This window comes from Micromys minutus, assembly GCF_963924665.1.
Source record: "Micromys minutus genome assembly, chromosome: 10".
Classification (NCBI taxonomy): domain Eukaryota; kingdom Metazoa; phylum Chordata; class Mammalia; order Rodentia; family Muridae; genus Micromys; species Micromys minutus.
Genome location: NC_137979.1, coordinates 4,528,814 through 4,543,012, shown reverse-complemented (window position 1 = coordinate 4,543,012; position 14,199 = coordinate 4,528,814). Strand labels below are relative to the sequence as shown.

General features: G+C 50.6%; 1 protein-coding gene across 1 annotated transcript in view; it reads right to left on the bottom strand.

Annotated features, from left to right (window-relative positions):
* COL23A1 (collagen type XXIII alpha 1 chain) overlaps positions 1–14,199 on the bottom strand; it is a gene marked incomplete at its 5' end in the record, with an annotated part of 269,518 nt that overhangs the window by 58,333 nt on the left and 196,986 nt on the right. The window lies entirely within an intron of this gene.

Genomic DNA, 14,199 nt, shown 5'->3' with positions numbered 1-14,199 from the left:
TGATCTGGTGGGGGAAAAAGACTGAAACCCTGAGGGCAGAAAGAATGGAAATAGACAACCTCAGAGGTAGGAGGTTGGGAGGACCTTCTAGAATGTACCAGAGACCTGGGAGGTGAGAGACTCTCAGGACTCAAGGGGACCTTAGATAAAATACCCTATGGTGGGGAGAGGGGACATGGGGAGCCCACCTTCAGCAGAAAGACAAGGCATCAAGTGAGGGATGAGGTTGCCATCCCACAGTTAAAACTCTGACCCATAATTGTTCCTGTCTGAAAGAACTGCAGGGATGGAAATGGAGAGAAGCCTGAGGACAAAAGGTCCCGCAACAGGCCCAAGATGTGATCCAGCTCAAGGGGAGACCCCAAGGCATGACACCATTACTGAGGCTATGGAGTGCTCACAAAAAGGGGCCTGTCATTACTGCCCTCTGAAAGACCCAACAAGCAGCTGAAAGTGTCAGATGCAGATATTTACACGCAACCAATAAACAGAAGCTGCTGACGACCCTGTGGTTGAATTAGGAAAAAGCTGAAGAAGCTGAGGAGGAGAGCGACCCTGTAGGAGGACCCCCAAGACCTCTCAGACACTGGATCACCAACCAGGCAGCATACACCAGCTGATACGAGGCCCCCAACACATATACAGCAGAGGTCTGGGTTCAGTCAGAGAAGATGCACCTAACCCTCAAGAGACTGGAGGCCCCAGGAAGTTTAGAGGTCTGGTGGGGTGGGTAGGGTAGGGATATCCATATGGAGACTGGGGATGGGGGGAGGAGGTATGGGCTGTGGAACAGTTGAAGAGGACCAGGAGGGGAATAAAATCTGGAGTGTAAAAATAAATAAATAAATAAATAAAATTTGAACATGAACGAGAGGTTCTAGATCGAGTCGCTCAAAGTGAGAAGACCCACCCTAACTGTGAGTGGCACCGTGCATGGGCGGGGGGTACCAGGCCGCATAAAAAGGAGAAGGCAATAATAATAAAAAAACCCCAGCATCCATTTCTCTGCTTCTTGGCTGAAGATGTGATCTGACCACCTGCCTCAAGTTCCTGTCACCCCATCTTTCTTGATGTCACGGGCTGCACCTCCAAACCCTTCCTTTCTTAAGTTGCTCTTGTCAGACATGTTGGCCCAGCAATGAGGAAAACTCAACACCAAGTGCTTCTCCCTTCCTCGCCCCCCTGACTGACCAGGTGTGTCTGGTACGTCCTGGCCGGAGTCTGTACACAGAGAAGCAGCCTGGCCTTGGCTTGGAGGCTGTTTCTGGCTCTTGTGAAGGGATGCTCCGCACCCAGAGGAGGGAAGGATTCTGAGGGGCAAGGAGAAATGGAGGTTCGTATGGATGGGAAGGGCACCATAGGGCCATGTTGAATCTTGAGACCTTTGTAGTGGATGGGGAGAGAAGGAACTTCTTCCTAGCCCCTTGGGCTGAGGGCCTCTGGTCAGAACGGCCGAATGAAAAGAAATGTAAGGATTGAAGACATACGGGCTGAGGCAGTTGCTCAATTGGTGGAGTGCTTGCCTAATTCACGTGAGGCCCTGGACTTGATCCCTAGTTCTGCCTTCAACAGGCACCGAGGCAGAGGCCTGTGATCTCAGCTCCAGGGAAGAGGAGGCAAGAGAACCAGGGGCTTCAAAGTCATCCATGGCTGTGTGACTTTGGGGCCAATCTGGGTTATTTGAGACTGTGTGTTTAAAAATAAAAGAGAAGAACCACAAAAGAGGCAAACACACTCCACCCCATAGTTCTGTGTTTAGGACGGAAACTTCTGTGAAAGACTTAGGCCCTGGTGCTTTGGATTCAGGCTTTGAGGTTGGAGTTTGTGTTGAAATTTGAGAGGGACCTTGTTAATGTGTTAACCTGGCAAGACCCTGACTCCATCAGCCCTATAAGAAATGAGTACTTGCACCTGCATGGAACTTAAAGTTTATGGGGTGTCCCTAGGCCAGCACCTGAGGCATCTGCACTTGGGTGGCATCTGCCTCCTTGACATCTCCGTGTGGATGTCTCAGGATCACGGTAACTCTCACTCCCATCTTCATCTCCGTCCTGTGCCCTGTGTGGCTGCTGGCATCTGAGAACCTTGTGGGCCAGCCACGTAGAATAACTACATCCTGATATTTGGGAGCCACCTGGCATCCCTGGTGGCCTTCTGTCCTCTGTGGGTGTATCTGTTTTCAGGGAGAAGACGCAGGGATGGCAACTCATCGGCATAAGGAACGGTGCCATGTTCCTCTGCTTGTGGAAGGAGAAGACAATTTTCACCCTCAGAGCCCCGAGGGCGCTTGCCAGGCAACAGAAGGCTGAGCTGTGGGGCATGACATGAGGGGAGGTCCAAGTGGGGGACACACCACGCCGCGTGCAGACCTGAAGCTGAACCAGCACCCTGGCACTTCGATGGTCATTGCTGGGCACAGTGTAAAATTCCCCGTCTGGGTTAACTTAGGCAGATTTGCTTTTGTTGAGGTGGCGGAACGAATGGATTAGTCCGGGTGGCTCTTCTGGGTGGCACGGTTCTGCAGTAGGCCCAGTAGACACGAGTGGGAGACATTAGGCAACTGCCCAGGCCGGGTGGGGTGCCCTGCCTCCGGGGCCCTGTGTGTAAAGCTCTCAGCAGGTCCAAGCTGGGGTGTCACAAGCATACAGGGCCTGTGGGACTGCAGCCTGCCACACTGGCTGTCACTCACAGACGAAAGAGCCCAAGAGGAGAAGGAGCCTGCTGGGAAACACTCCATGGCCGGTCACAACCAGGTTCTGGAGACTTTTGTGTGATTCACTCCCATGGCCAATAGGTCCGCCCTTTGTTCTAAGATTGGTATTCAAATGCTCAGCTTTAAGGGGGGCAACATTCACCCAAACAGACTCTCTTCCCAATTGCTTCCTCACCAATGTTCAAGAAGCTGGCTGAATAGTATCCCAGAATCCTCTTGTTTTCCCTCCATCCCTCACTCCCAACCTAGACCATGGCTTCATTTCTCTTTCTGTCTCCCGCTGCCCCCAAGCATCTGCCCTTTCTTCTCCCCAAAAAGTCCCCCTTACAGCCTCTCACACAGCTGTGTCTGTCTCCAGTTCTCAGCCTGGGATGGGATGCTGGCTGAGGGAAGGTCGAAGCGAGGCCTGATGGGTCCCTTTCCTGTTTCCTCCCGTTTAGTCTCTTTAAATAACTGCTAGTCAGGCACGTCCAACATCTTGACACTGCAATACAATGCTGTCAACTGTGAAGATCTGGCTCAATAACCACCCACTCAAATCACTCACTCTCTCTCTCTCTCTCTCTCTCTCTCTCTCTCTCACACACACACACACACACACACACACACACAGCCTCCCTCCTGGGGCACATGTATCTCACAGGTATGGTGGTGATCCAACAAGCTCCAGGCCTTAGAGCAGACGCAGAACCACCTGGTTCGGAAAGGAGAGGGGGCGAGGGGGGTGGTTTCTGCTCTTACTTCTTCTCCATTTCCTGGAGAAGGGCGAGGTAGCCGCCTGGGCATAGGTCTTCATGCAAATGTGTTTTCCCGCTTCTCTCAGGCACGTGGAAAGACCCAGCAGCTTCCAGCTTGTGGGCAGGTGCCAGGTCCAGGTACTGGCACTGTCCTTGTCTTTGCTTTTGTGATGCTGGAGTTTAGGACCCCACACAGGCTAAACAAGTGTTTTACCGCCGAGCTTCAACCCCAGCCCCTAACCCCTCCCTGTGTATAGGAGGGCAGGGCTAACCTGTGGGAAGCGGGGGTCTCATCTGTGCCCCGAATTTCTGCCCATCTGCAAACCTGGGCATCAAAAGGCAGCAGCTGAGGATTCCAAAGCCATTGTGCAGCGGAGGCCTGGGATTGCTCCATGCAGCCCTGAGGTTCCTGGTGTAACACATGCCATCCCAGGCCCCAAAATAACTTAGAATAGCATTTTAAATAACTCAGGATGCCTGTGGCCGCATTAACTAACTCCAGGAGTTCAAGGGCAGATACAAGGAAACATTTATTTATTTATTTAAAGACAGGATCTCATGGTAGACCAGGCTATCTTTGAACTTGGCATATAAAGATGACCTTAAACTTCTGACCATCCCATCTCTACCTCCTGAGTGCTAGGATTCATGGGCATGCACTACCATATCGGGGTGATGTGGTGCTGGGAATAGAGCCTTTGTGGATGCCAGGCAAGCATTCTGTCCATTGAACCAATTTGTCCCCAGGCCAGAAGGGACAATACTATATATAAAAAAAAGATTTATTTATCATATATAAGTACATATAGCTGTCTTCAGACACACCAGCAGAGGGCATCTGATCCCATTACAGATGGTTGTGAGCCACCATGTGGTTGTTTGGAATTGAACTCAGGACCTCTGGAAGAACAGTCAGTGCTCTCAACTGCTGAGCCATCTCTCCAGCCCCAGAAATTTCTAATACAGAAATTCTATCTTTGGTTGGGCTGGAGAAGTCACACCACTGACCAACTCTGAAGGAGGGCCCTAAGCCTCAAACTCCTCTCCTTTCCCCTCAAAGTGAGTCCCTAAACCTCCCCGATTCTACCTCATGACATTTCCATCAGCCCCTGACTTATTGATGGCCTCCTGTAGAGTAGCTAGTCATCTAGCTGGGCTGTGTAGAGACTCAGCGACCAGACCACTCACGGGCCGTTCAGCTCCCAGTGCTGACCGGGGTCTTCCCTCTGCCGTTCCCACAGGGCAGAAACTTCTGTATAGTTTTTAAAAACTGAATCTTTTCAACAATTCTACAACAGACTTCACCCCTCCCCCCATTTTCTTTCTACACATGGAGGTGAGACGGGAGGCCAGAGGCTCAGAGAAACCAAGAAAATGGTCCCAGACACAACAGCCAGAGGTGGAATGACTTCCTTCCTGTTTAAGGTTGGGTCACAGCCCGTGCTCTAGGGTGAGTAAGCAAGGGTAGCTCGTACCATAATGAGGTGTGACTCAGCCGTAAGCAGGAAGGACGTTCTGACACATGCTACAACATGGATACACCTTGGGGGACATCGTGCTGCAGGGAACAAGGCAGCTACAAAAGAGTAAAAACACGGAGTCTGGGGAGATGGGACAGTCGGTAAAATGCTTGCATGTGACCATAAGGATCTGAGTTGGGTTGTCAGAATCTATGTAAAAATCCAGGTACGTTGGTGATTCAGAAGCCACCTAAAAAGCTGTGTGTGGTGATAGGCGTTTAGGATCCCAGCACAGGGGAGGTAGACAGGTGGATTCCTGGGGCTCTCTGCTTAGCCAGCCTCACTGGATTGGTGAGTTTCAGACCAGTGAGGACCTGCCTCAAAAAGGGAGTCCTGATGGTAACGCTCTATTGCTGAAGGCAACACATGTCATCGAGCGAGGAAAAGCTGAACGGGTGCCTAACTAGGAGCCTCACTCCCGTTGACTGGTGTGTGTGATGTTGGAAAGTACCCTGCACACTACCGGAGGAGAAAGGCAATCATGATGTCATCGAACCACATATGATCTACAGTTGTGACCTGCCTGTAGGATAGACGGATGTAACACAGCAATGACGTGGGAGTAACCACCCACTTAAGATGGATTTAAGGCTCACTCTGTGTATTAGCGACACTCTATGGGATGGACCCCATACTAGGTACTGCTGAAGGGACCAAGAACCTGAGATTAGTCAGGTCATGGGTCTAGGGGAAAAACCTAACACTATCATTCTGATAAAGGAACACATCACTAAAATGACTCCTAATGGCTATGTTGCTATGGTTACACACCAGTGTCTCAGCAGAGAAGATTCTTCTTGCAGAAGATGGGAACTGACCTAGACACGTCTGGACAATGTGCAGAGTGAGAGACTTTGGAGTCCTAAATGGGCGTCTTCATTAAAGTCCCCTCTTCAAGGCTCAGGGACGTGTGCAGAAGAGGAGGCAGAAAGGCTGCAGAGCCACAGGTGGTGAAGGACTCCCAGACACAGCGGGGACGATAGAATCTATGAAGTCACAGAGTGTGGCGGCTTGCACATGACCTGTACGTGGCTAGACAGGCAGCCTCAGGGTCTCAGCCCTAACCAAGAAGCAATCTGCAATTGTCACCCGCTGGAAAAGGGAAAATCAATTTTCTCTCATGGAGTGTCACTGGGTATATCAACCACAGCCGAGGACAAGTCCCCTACCTGAGGGTAGCTGGCCAGCACAAAGCAGGCTCAACTCTGTGTGTGTGTGTGTCTTTTGTTTTGCCTTGGCATTTTGTGTCTTATTGGATTTTCTTTTTGTGTTGTTGTTTTGATTTTTAGTTTTTGCCTTTTTTTAAAAAAGAGAGATAGAAAGAAAGAACACAAAGTCAGGTGGGCTGGGGAGGTGGGAGGGACCTGTGAGGAGTTGGGGGAGGGAAACAATAAACTATATATCATGAAATAAAAAACTCAAACAATAATAGCCGGGTGATGGTGGTGTGTGCCTTCAACTCAGCACTTGGGAGGCAGAGGAGGAGGATCTGTGAGTTCGAGGCCAGGGCTACACAGAGAAACTCTGTCTTGAAAAACTAAAAGAAGTGGGGCAGCTACTGAGGGAGACACCCGAAGTTGATCTCTGGCCTCCACACTCAGGTGCATACATATACACGTGCATGCGTGCACACACACACACACACACACACACACACACACTTAAATAACAATTGCACAATTGACTTCAGTTGTACAAAGATCCCACAAGAGTCAGGTTAGTAGGGGTGGAAAGTTCAGTAGTAGCCTCTGAGTCAGGAGAGCACAGACTTAGTTCTGTGGCGTGAGGGGTTCCTTCTGGAAGCAGGTATGCCAGTAGCAAAAATGGTTAAATAATGAATTCTATATTATAGACATCACATTGGAAAGCAAAACAAAATAAAACCCAGCAATGCTGGGCTGTGAATGCAGTCTGTCCCAATGGAGACTGGGTGGTGCTGTTGGCTGCTACAGCCGAGTATCCACTATAGACAGGGAAGATGGGGGCACCCCGAGGTCATACGGAGAGGGAATGGCAGACTTTGAATCCAGGTCTGTGAGATTTCAGGCCTGTGCTGGCTGGCCTTATGCCAATTTGACACACAAACCAGAGTTATCTGAAAGGAGGGGGCCATTACTGAGAAAATATCTTCACAGTATCTGGCTGTAAGGCATTTTCCTAATAGTTATTGACTGGGAAGGTCCCAGCCCATTGTGGGTGGTGCCATCCCTGGGCTAGAGGTCCTGGGTTTTATGAGAAAACAGTCTGAGCAAGCCATGGAAACAAGCCAGTAAGCAGCACCCTCTATGGCCTCTGCCTCAGTTCCTGCCTCCAGGTTCCTGCTCTGCTTCAGTTCCTGTCCTGACTTCCTTTGGTGATGAACGGAGATGCGTAAGCTACTCAGCCTTTTCTTCTTTGGTCACACTGTTTTGTTACAGCAACAGAAACCCTGACTATGACCGAGATCCATCCCCTGAGCATTTCAGCTACTGTGGCCATGGCTCTTCTTGTCATAGCAGAACTCTGGGAGAGTGGTGGAGTGAGGTGACACCGAGTCACCCTTGCTTGATCTTCAGCCGACAGGTCCTTGAGGTTACCTGGGACCCTGGGCATTTGTGGGGTGGTCTCTGAGCAGAGAAGGCAGGGATGTCCCTGGTTTGAGCTTCTAAGACAAAGTCATTAGAAACATGGTCCTAGCTACGGATGTGGTGGCTCACACCTTTAATCTCCCCACTCAGGAGGCAGAGGCAGGTGGATCTCTATGAGTTCAAAGCCAATCTTGCCTACATAGTTCCAGGCCAGCTAAGGAACACAGAGTGATGCCCTGTCCCCCAAACTGAAAACCTGAACATAACAAAAGCCCCCAAACAGAACCTCTAAAGTGAAAACCTCAAACCAACCAAACAGCCCCCTCCCCTCAACCCAGTCCTAGATGATTCTGATTTCTGAGCCTCAGGCCAGCCTAGCTGTATACTCTTTTCAGACACAGGCAGCTCCTTTTTGCTGAGTTCTAGTTGACCTTGTTCCTCGAGGAGTGGAACAGGTGTATTGTTGTAGATTTCCCTGGTGGAGCTGGGTCCCTGCTCTTCCCAGGGAGGCTTGCTGGCTGGCAGGCTAGCTCAGACTCAGCCACTGAGGGCAATTGTACCATCTGGGAAATGAAATCCCAACCTCTTTCTCTGCAAACCCAGTTCTTTCCAAAGCTTTCAGACCTCTGGGCTCATTTCCCATCATCCACAACACCCTCCTGCTGGGAAAAAGATACCACATCCCCATCTTGTCTGCCTGGAACCATGAATGTTGTCCAGGCTGGTGACAGACCCTGACCAGCCTCGTGACTAGATTGAAGAACTCACTTGGACATTGCAATTTAGTAATAAATGGCCGGAGCTCATATCAAGAGGAGCTGGGTGGGTGGCCAACCCCAACCTTACATTTACAGAAGGCCTTTTCTTTCTCCAAAGAAAAGGATGGAACCAGCCAGCCACGGTAGGCGGACAGTACTCAGTATGAGCAAGACGAAGCTTGTACTTATAAAGTGTTAGTTTGGCGCCAATCTCCATTCTCTGGTAACCCCAGGAGAAAGGCTGTTACTGATTAGTATGCATTTTACAGGTGGATGAACTGAGGCACGGATGAACGGACCCTGTGGGGTGCACAGCTAGGAATGGGAGGAGCCATGTTGACCGGACCATGATCCTGTACTTCCAGCCACCGCCTGGCTCCCCCCTACCAGAGAATATGCTCGTTAGGGGAGTGATCCAGAGTCCATGCGCTTCATGAACACATCTTGACATTTGTTATTTATTTATCTTTAAAGATGCCAGAAGCCACACAAAAGCAAGTAGCCCAGGGATGGCTCTCGGGCTGATGGACTGAATATCTCATTAGGAGACCACATGCCCTGGGCAGTGCAGAGACCTGGACCGGCCCCAGGCCCTTGGGGCAGACCTTCCTGAAGTCATCCCAAATGCCTGTCGTTTTGTGGGATGAGTCTTGCAATTCCAGACACATTACGTACAGTGGTGGCACACCAGCTTTGTTTTATACAACCCTGTATGTCCTCTGGAGACCCCAGAGCCATCTTGCCTTGGTGGGAGGAGCATGCCCAGTGAGCATAGGTTGGGGAGACTTGCAGCTCATTCAGGTTGAGTCCTGACCGGCCATGTGCTGGGCATTTGGGCTTCATTTCCAGATAAGGACTCTGAGGACCAAAGGCAAGGTGCTGTGTCCAAGTGTCAGAGCTGGTCAGGAACACAGGTCTAGCCTCCGCTGCCCTTTCTCTCTTAGGTTTGCCCTATTCAGGGAGACTGACTGTAGTTTATGCTACAATCCTAGGGTGATGAGATGTCCCTTCGAGAGCACAGCCAAGGGTCTGGAAGAGACTGGGGGCATAGCTCAGTTGTTAGAGTGCTTGTTCACCATGCACACAGCTCTGGGTTTGATTCTCAACACTACATGAATCATGCACGGTGGAACATGTCTGTAATCCCACCATTGAGGAGGTAGAGGTAGGAAGATCAGAAATTCAAGACACAGCAAGTCTGAGGCTAGCCTGGGCTACCTGAGACCCCTTCTTTAAGAAAGTGGGGAAGGAGGGAAGAAGAGAGCATAGTGAAAGGGGCCAGCCTGGTGGCATCCAGTGTACCGCGGTGTGTGCATGGGCACCACTGTTCTGGCGGATGTCTCTTTAGCTGACTGATGGTGTCTCACAGGGGTAGCCAAGAGCTGTTGATGCCCTTGTACTCAGTCCAAAAGTGTCAGGAGGTGGGGCTCCTAAGAAGTGACTGGAATTTAACATAAATGGGAGCCTGCCTTTCCCTCCAGCTTCCCTCAAACTTCCCTCCTTGGGTTTAGTGTGGGTCCCTGGACCCTGGCCTTTCCGGCTTTGATGGCTGCGACACAGATATCTTCCAGCGTCAGCCAGCACAAAGTGCAGCAAGACACCTGGTGACAGGCTGTTCTCAGGGTGTGCAGAGCGTCTCCCTCCTCCCTTCCCTCCCGCAGAGCTCCAGGCCGGGAGAACTCGATTGGAAGGGTTGGAGGGGCCCGACTGCAAGGGGCTGGTGGGTCTTTGGCTGAATCAGGTCAATAGGGGTGTCCGAGGGCCTGGGTACAGGCAAAGGGCGATGCTGCTGGATGCCGAGGTGTGGGCTACCTGTTAGCACCCCACGTTGGTTCAGGTGGCAGGTGGTGGTGGGTTTGGGGGGATCAAGGCTCTTGATGTGAGCGCAACGAGGGCTCGATAGGGCTCATGGTCCCCTGGGATCCATTTCCTGTCAGAAAACAGGCTCCAGAGAGGCGCACATAAAGCAGCACACCCCAAAGATGCCAAATTCCTCAACTCTTCATTCACCCCGAAGCTGTGATCACTGACATGTGGGCTCCTGCACTCCTTCGAACCTAACGAGGGCCAGGATTTCCTGCCGTCGGAGGATGGAGAGCTTTTAGTTTTTATGTTTTTTTTTTTTTTTTAAATAACTTAAAAGGCCAGGCCATTCCTATGAGCTTTGATTTTCATAAGAATTCCTCACAAGCTCCCAGTGTTGTCCTGCTCAGATGGTTGTAGAAAGGGGGAGGTGCATGGCTGGCAGCGTCGGGGTGGGCGTGGCTTAGTGACGTCAGAGAAAGGGTCGGCCACTCCATGTGCACAGTCTGTTTCCGGGCCATCTGGTGCTAGACTTGGGACTCCTGGCTCTTTGGGTTAATGGGACAGAGATCTCCAGGGGGAAAGGATTCACACTCTTTAACTTGTGCTCCTTAGGAGTCGGGGGGACTTCAGCAGGCTCTGGGGTGACCGGTGTGGGTTTCCTGGGAATTTAGTTGCCCTAACAGGCAACCGTGAGGAGGAGGTTCAGTAATGTCTGAACTCTGTCACCTACTGCTCCTTATCCCACCTCCGCAGAGGACTTTTGCTTAAGCTTGTCTGCATATCTCTACCTCAGAGCCTTTGCACAGTCCACATCTTCTGCCTGGGACTCCCCCTGCCATGTGTGCATTTTGACCATTTGTAGAGGTTAGAGGACGGCGAACAGGAGTCGGCTTTCTCTTTCTACCACGTGGGTCCGGGGATCAAACAGAGGCTGTGAAGGTAGTTAGTGCTGCTGAGCCGTCCCCCTGGCCAAGAACTCAGGGTCTTGTACATGTTGGACACACACTTACTGAGTTTGATACCCCTTTTTAAATGGACACATCATGACTACATGTGTCAGGGGCTAGCGTGACAGCCAGTGTTCTATGTAATGATCGGGTCAGAGTGACGGGAATCACAGCCACCCCCACGCTGAGGACATGTGGAATGTTCTCTCTTAGCTAATTGAAAATGTACAATTAATTTTGTCACCCATAATCAGTCTACAAAGATAAGTAAAGTTACTCCTCTGGGGCTGAGGGGCATGGCTCAGTGGAAGAGCACAGGTTGACACATGGGAGGGCCTAGGTTTGACCCTCAGCACCACACAACCACAACAAAGCCCCAACAGACAAACAAAACCCTAAAAAAGCCAACATCAATCTGCTACAATTAAATCAACATCTACAACCAAAGCCGGAGGCTTTTTCCTCCATTTCAATTGCAGCCCTGGACACTTCTTATTTATTAGACATTTATTAGACATTCTTATTTCATTCTAAACCCTGCCATTGTCGTCAGTGGGATGGTCTTTCCCCCCAGAACCTCATGTGTCTGTGCTGGTGAGCTCACGGGTGTGGTTTCTCAGAGGGCCTGACACCCAGGCAGATGCTAAATCACTGTTCAGAATGTGTGTGATGTAAGTTCCAGATATTAGGGTTCTGAGGTGCTGCAAACCACACCCTCCAAAAAACCCCGAGTGATGGTCCTCGCGGGCTGGATGAAACCTGGCTGGCACAGAGCCATCTTCAGTTAAAAAGTGGGCATGTGCTTAGACTGCATGCTGTGGGTACCTCCGAGTGTGCTCACGTGACAGTCAGAGCAGGTCAGAGGACATCAGTGTCCCCACTGCAGACCCTCAGAATCGGGATACGGCTGTCCAAGGCTCATGTCAGCCAGGGCTGGGAGCCAGTCACACGGTCCCCAAATCTGGGTTCTTCTCTTGACTAGGCTTTGCTGGGATTCTGATGAAGCCTCGGCAGCTGTGTGTGTCTGTCTACTGTGAGATTTGGGTGCTAAGGCTGAGGGGAAAGTTTCTGGGGGTCCCTAGAGTAGTTTTTCTGTTCCTTTAGGCTACTGCTGTGCACCACACATGGCAGAGCTGAGGATCAGAGTTCTGGTGAAGATCCAGCTTTGGAAAGCTGGTCAGTTTGCATCAGGCCTGGCTGCTTAGAGGGTAACTAAAGCCCTTGTCCCTGTTTCTCCTGTCTGTCTTCATTCCTGCTCCTGGAGGTCCCATGTTCACAGGGCTAGAATCCGCTGTCTCCCCCTTTATGGGCTTGTTGGTGCGTAGGGCCATGTGGTCAAACATCTGCAGTGTTTTTCCTCCAGGGTTGAGGGTGGAGCCTAGGGTCTTGGACATGTGAGCCAACCATTCTATCCCCAAGTTATCTCCCCCTCCCAGAATAATTCTCACAGCATATTTATTGACATGTGACTTACACACATACAGTTTATCCAATGAGTTTGGTTACATAACATTGTATTAATTTACTTAACTTATAATATCAGCATTGGGGGTGTTGATCACAGGGCTTCATGCATGCTAAGCACATGTTTATCACTGAGCCATATTTTCAGCTCTACTTTATCTATGTGGTGAATGCATGTACATATATTCACATATGTGCCTGCATGTAGAGGCTAGAGGTCAAGAGAGGGCATCATTCTTAATCGATTTCCATCTCATTTTTTAAAGATTTATTTTTATTGTTTTTAAGTGTATGTGTAAGTATGTATGTGTGAGTGTGTATGTGTGTGAGTGTGTATGTGTGTGAGTGTGAATGTGTGTGAGCATAAATGTGTGAGAGTATATGTGTATGAGTTGTGTGTGTGTGTGTGTGTGTGTGTGTGTGTGTATGTGTGCAAGTATGTACATGTGAGTGCCTGTGGAGGCTGGAAGCATCAGGTCCCTCTGCAGCTGAAGTTATAGGTGGTTGTGAGTCATCTGATGTGGGTGCTGGTTCCCCTGAGGAGCCGTGTGCTCTCTTCGTTGCTGAGCCATTTCTGTGACTCCCCACCTTATTTTATGAGAGGGGGCGCCCGTCACTGAACCTGGATCTTGCTTATTCAGCTAGGCTGGCCGGCCATTTGTCTCTGCCACCCCAGAACCGGGATTATAGGTACCTGCTACTGCACCTCGATTTTTATGTAGGTGCTGGGGATCTGTACTTGGTCCCCACACTTGAACTAGTATTTTGCTACCGGAGCTGACAACCCAGTGTCCCTCTCCCACCCGTACCCTCCTTCTTAACTCACTGCTATTTATTTCTGTCATTGTGACGATGACTACTCTGATGTGCACTTCTGGCAAGGATTGTGGGATGCAATGCATTCCCTGAATGACCACAGGCTCCTCTGCGGCAGAAGCTGTCCCTCTCCCATTCTACCAAAGCTGACTCAGAGAGGCCCAGTCCCTGGCTTGACGCTGTCTGACCATGGCAACATCACGTTCAGAGCCTCCACGCCATTCTGCCTCCCGATCAGCAGAGATAAGACAGAAGCCATCACCAGTTCTAGCAGCAGTGGGCCAAGTGGACTAAACCAAAGACCTCAGTCCTAATCGATAAATGAACCCCAGTCTCTGTCAACACCGCCTCATACCCAGGAGCCCCAGTGGGTGTGGGTAGACTCGTCACAGCTGTCATTTCTGTCCACTTACTGCCTTACCAAGGGCAGCGAATCCTGTCTCGACAAGTGTCGTCTCTGCTCTAGACGGCGTGCGTAGGATCTGTGACCTTCTAGCGGCACCAGGAGGCGAGCACTGTTCCCACTTGTGTAGCTGTGATGGGTAAATAAACTACCGTACTCAGGATCTGCATCCCACCCACCTCCTCCTGTCCCCACCAGAGCTGGGGCCGTGTTCTCTGTGCATGGGCACAGCCTTGTCCCTGTTTCTCCCCCTTTTCTTTCTTGCTTCCAGCTTTGCATTCGCTGTTCCACAGTCAGGACGACACCCCCTCCTGCAAATCTCATCATAGTGTTTCCCTTACAATATGGGGTCTCACCAATATTGGAACACAGCTCAAGATTCAGACTGGGTTGGGTTTCTCACTCTGTGCTCCTCTGCCTGTCCCCGTTTGCCCAGATGCACTCTCTCCACCGAGCCATCTCTCTCAT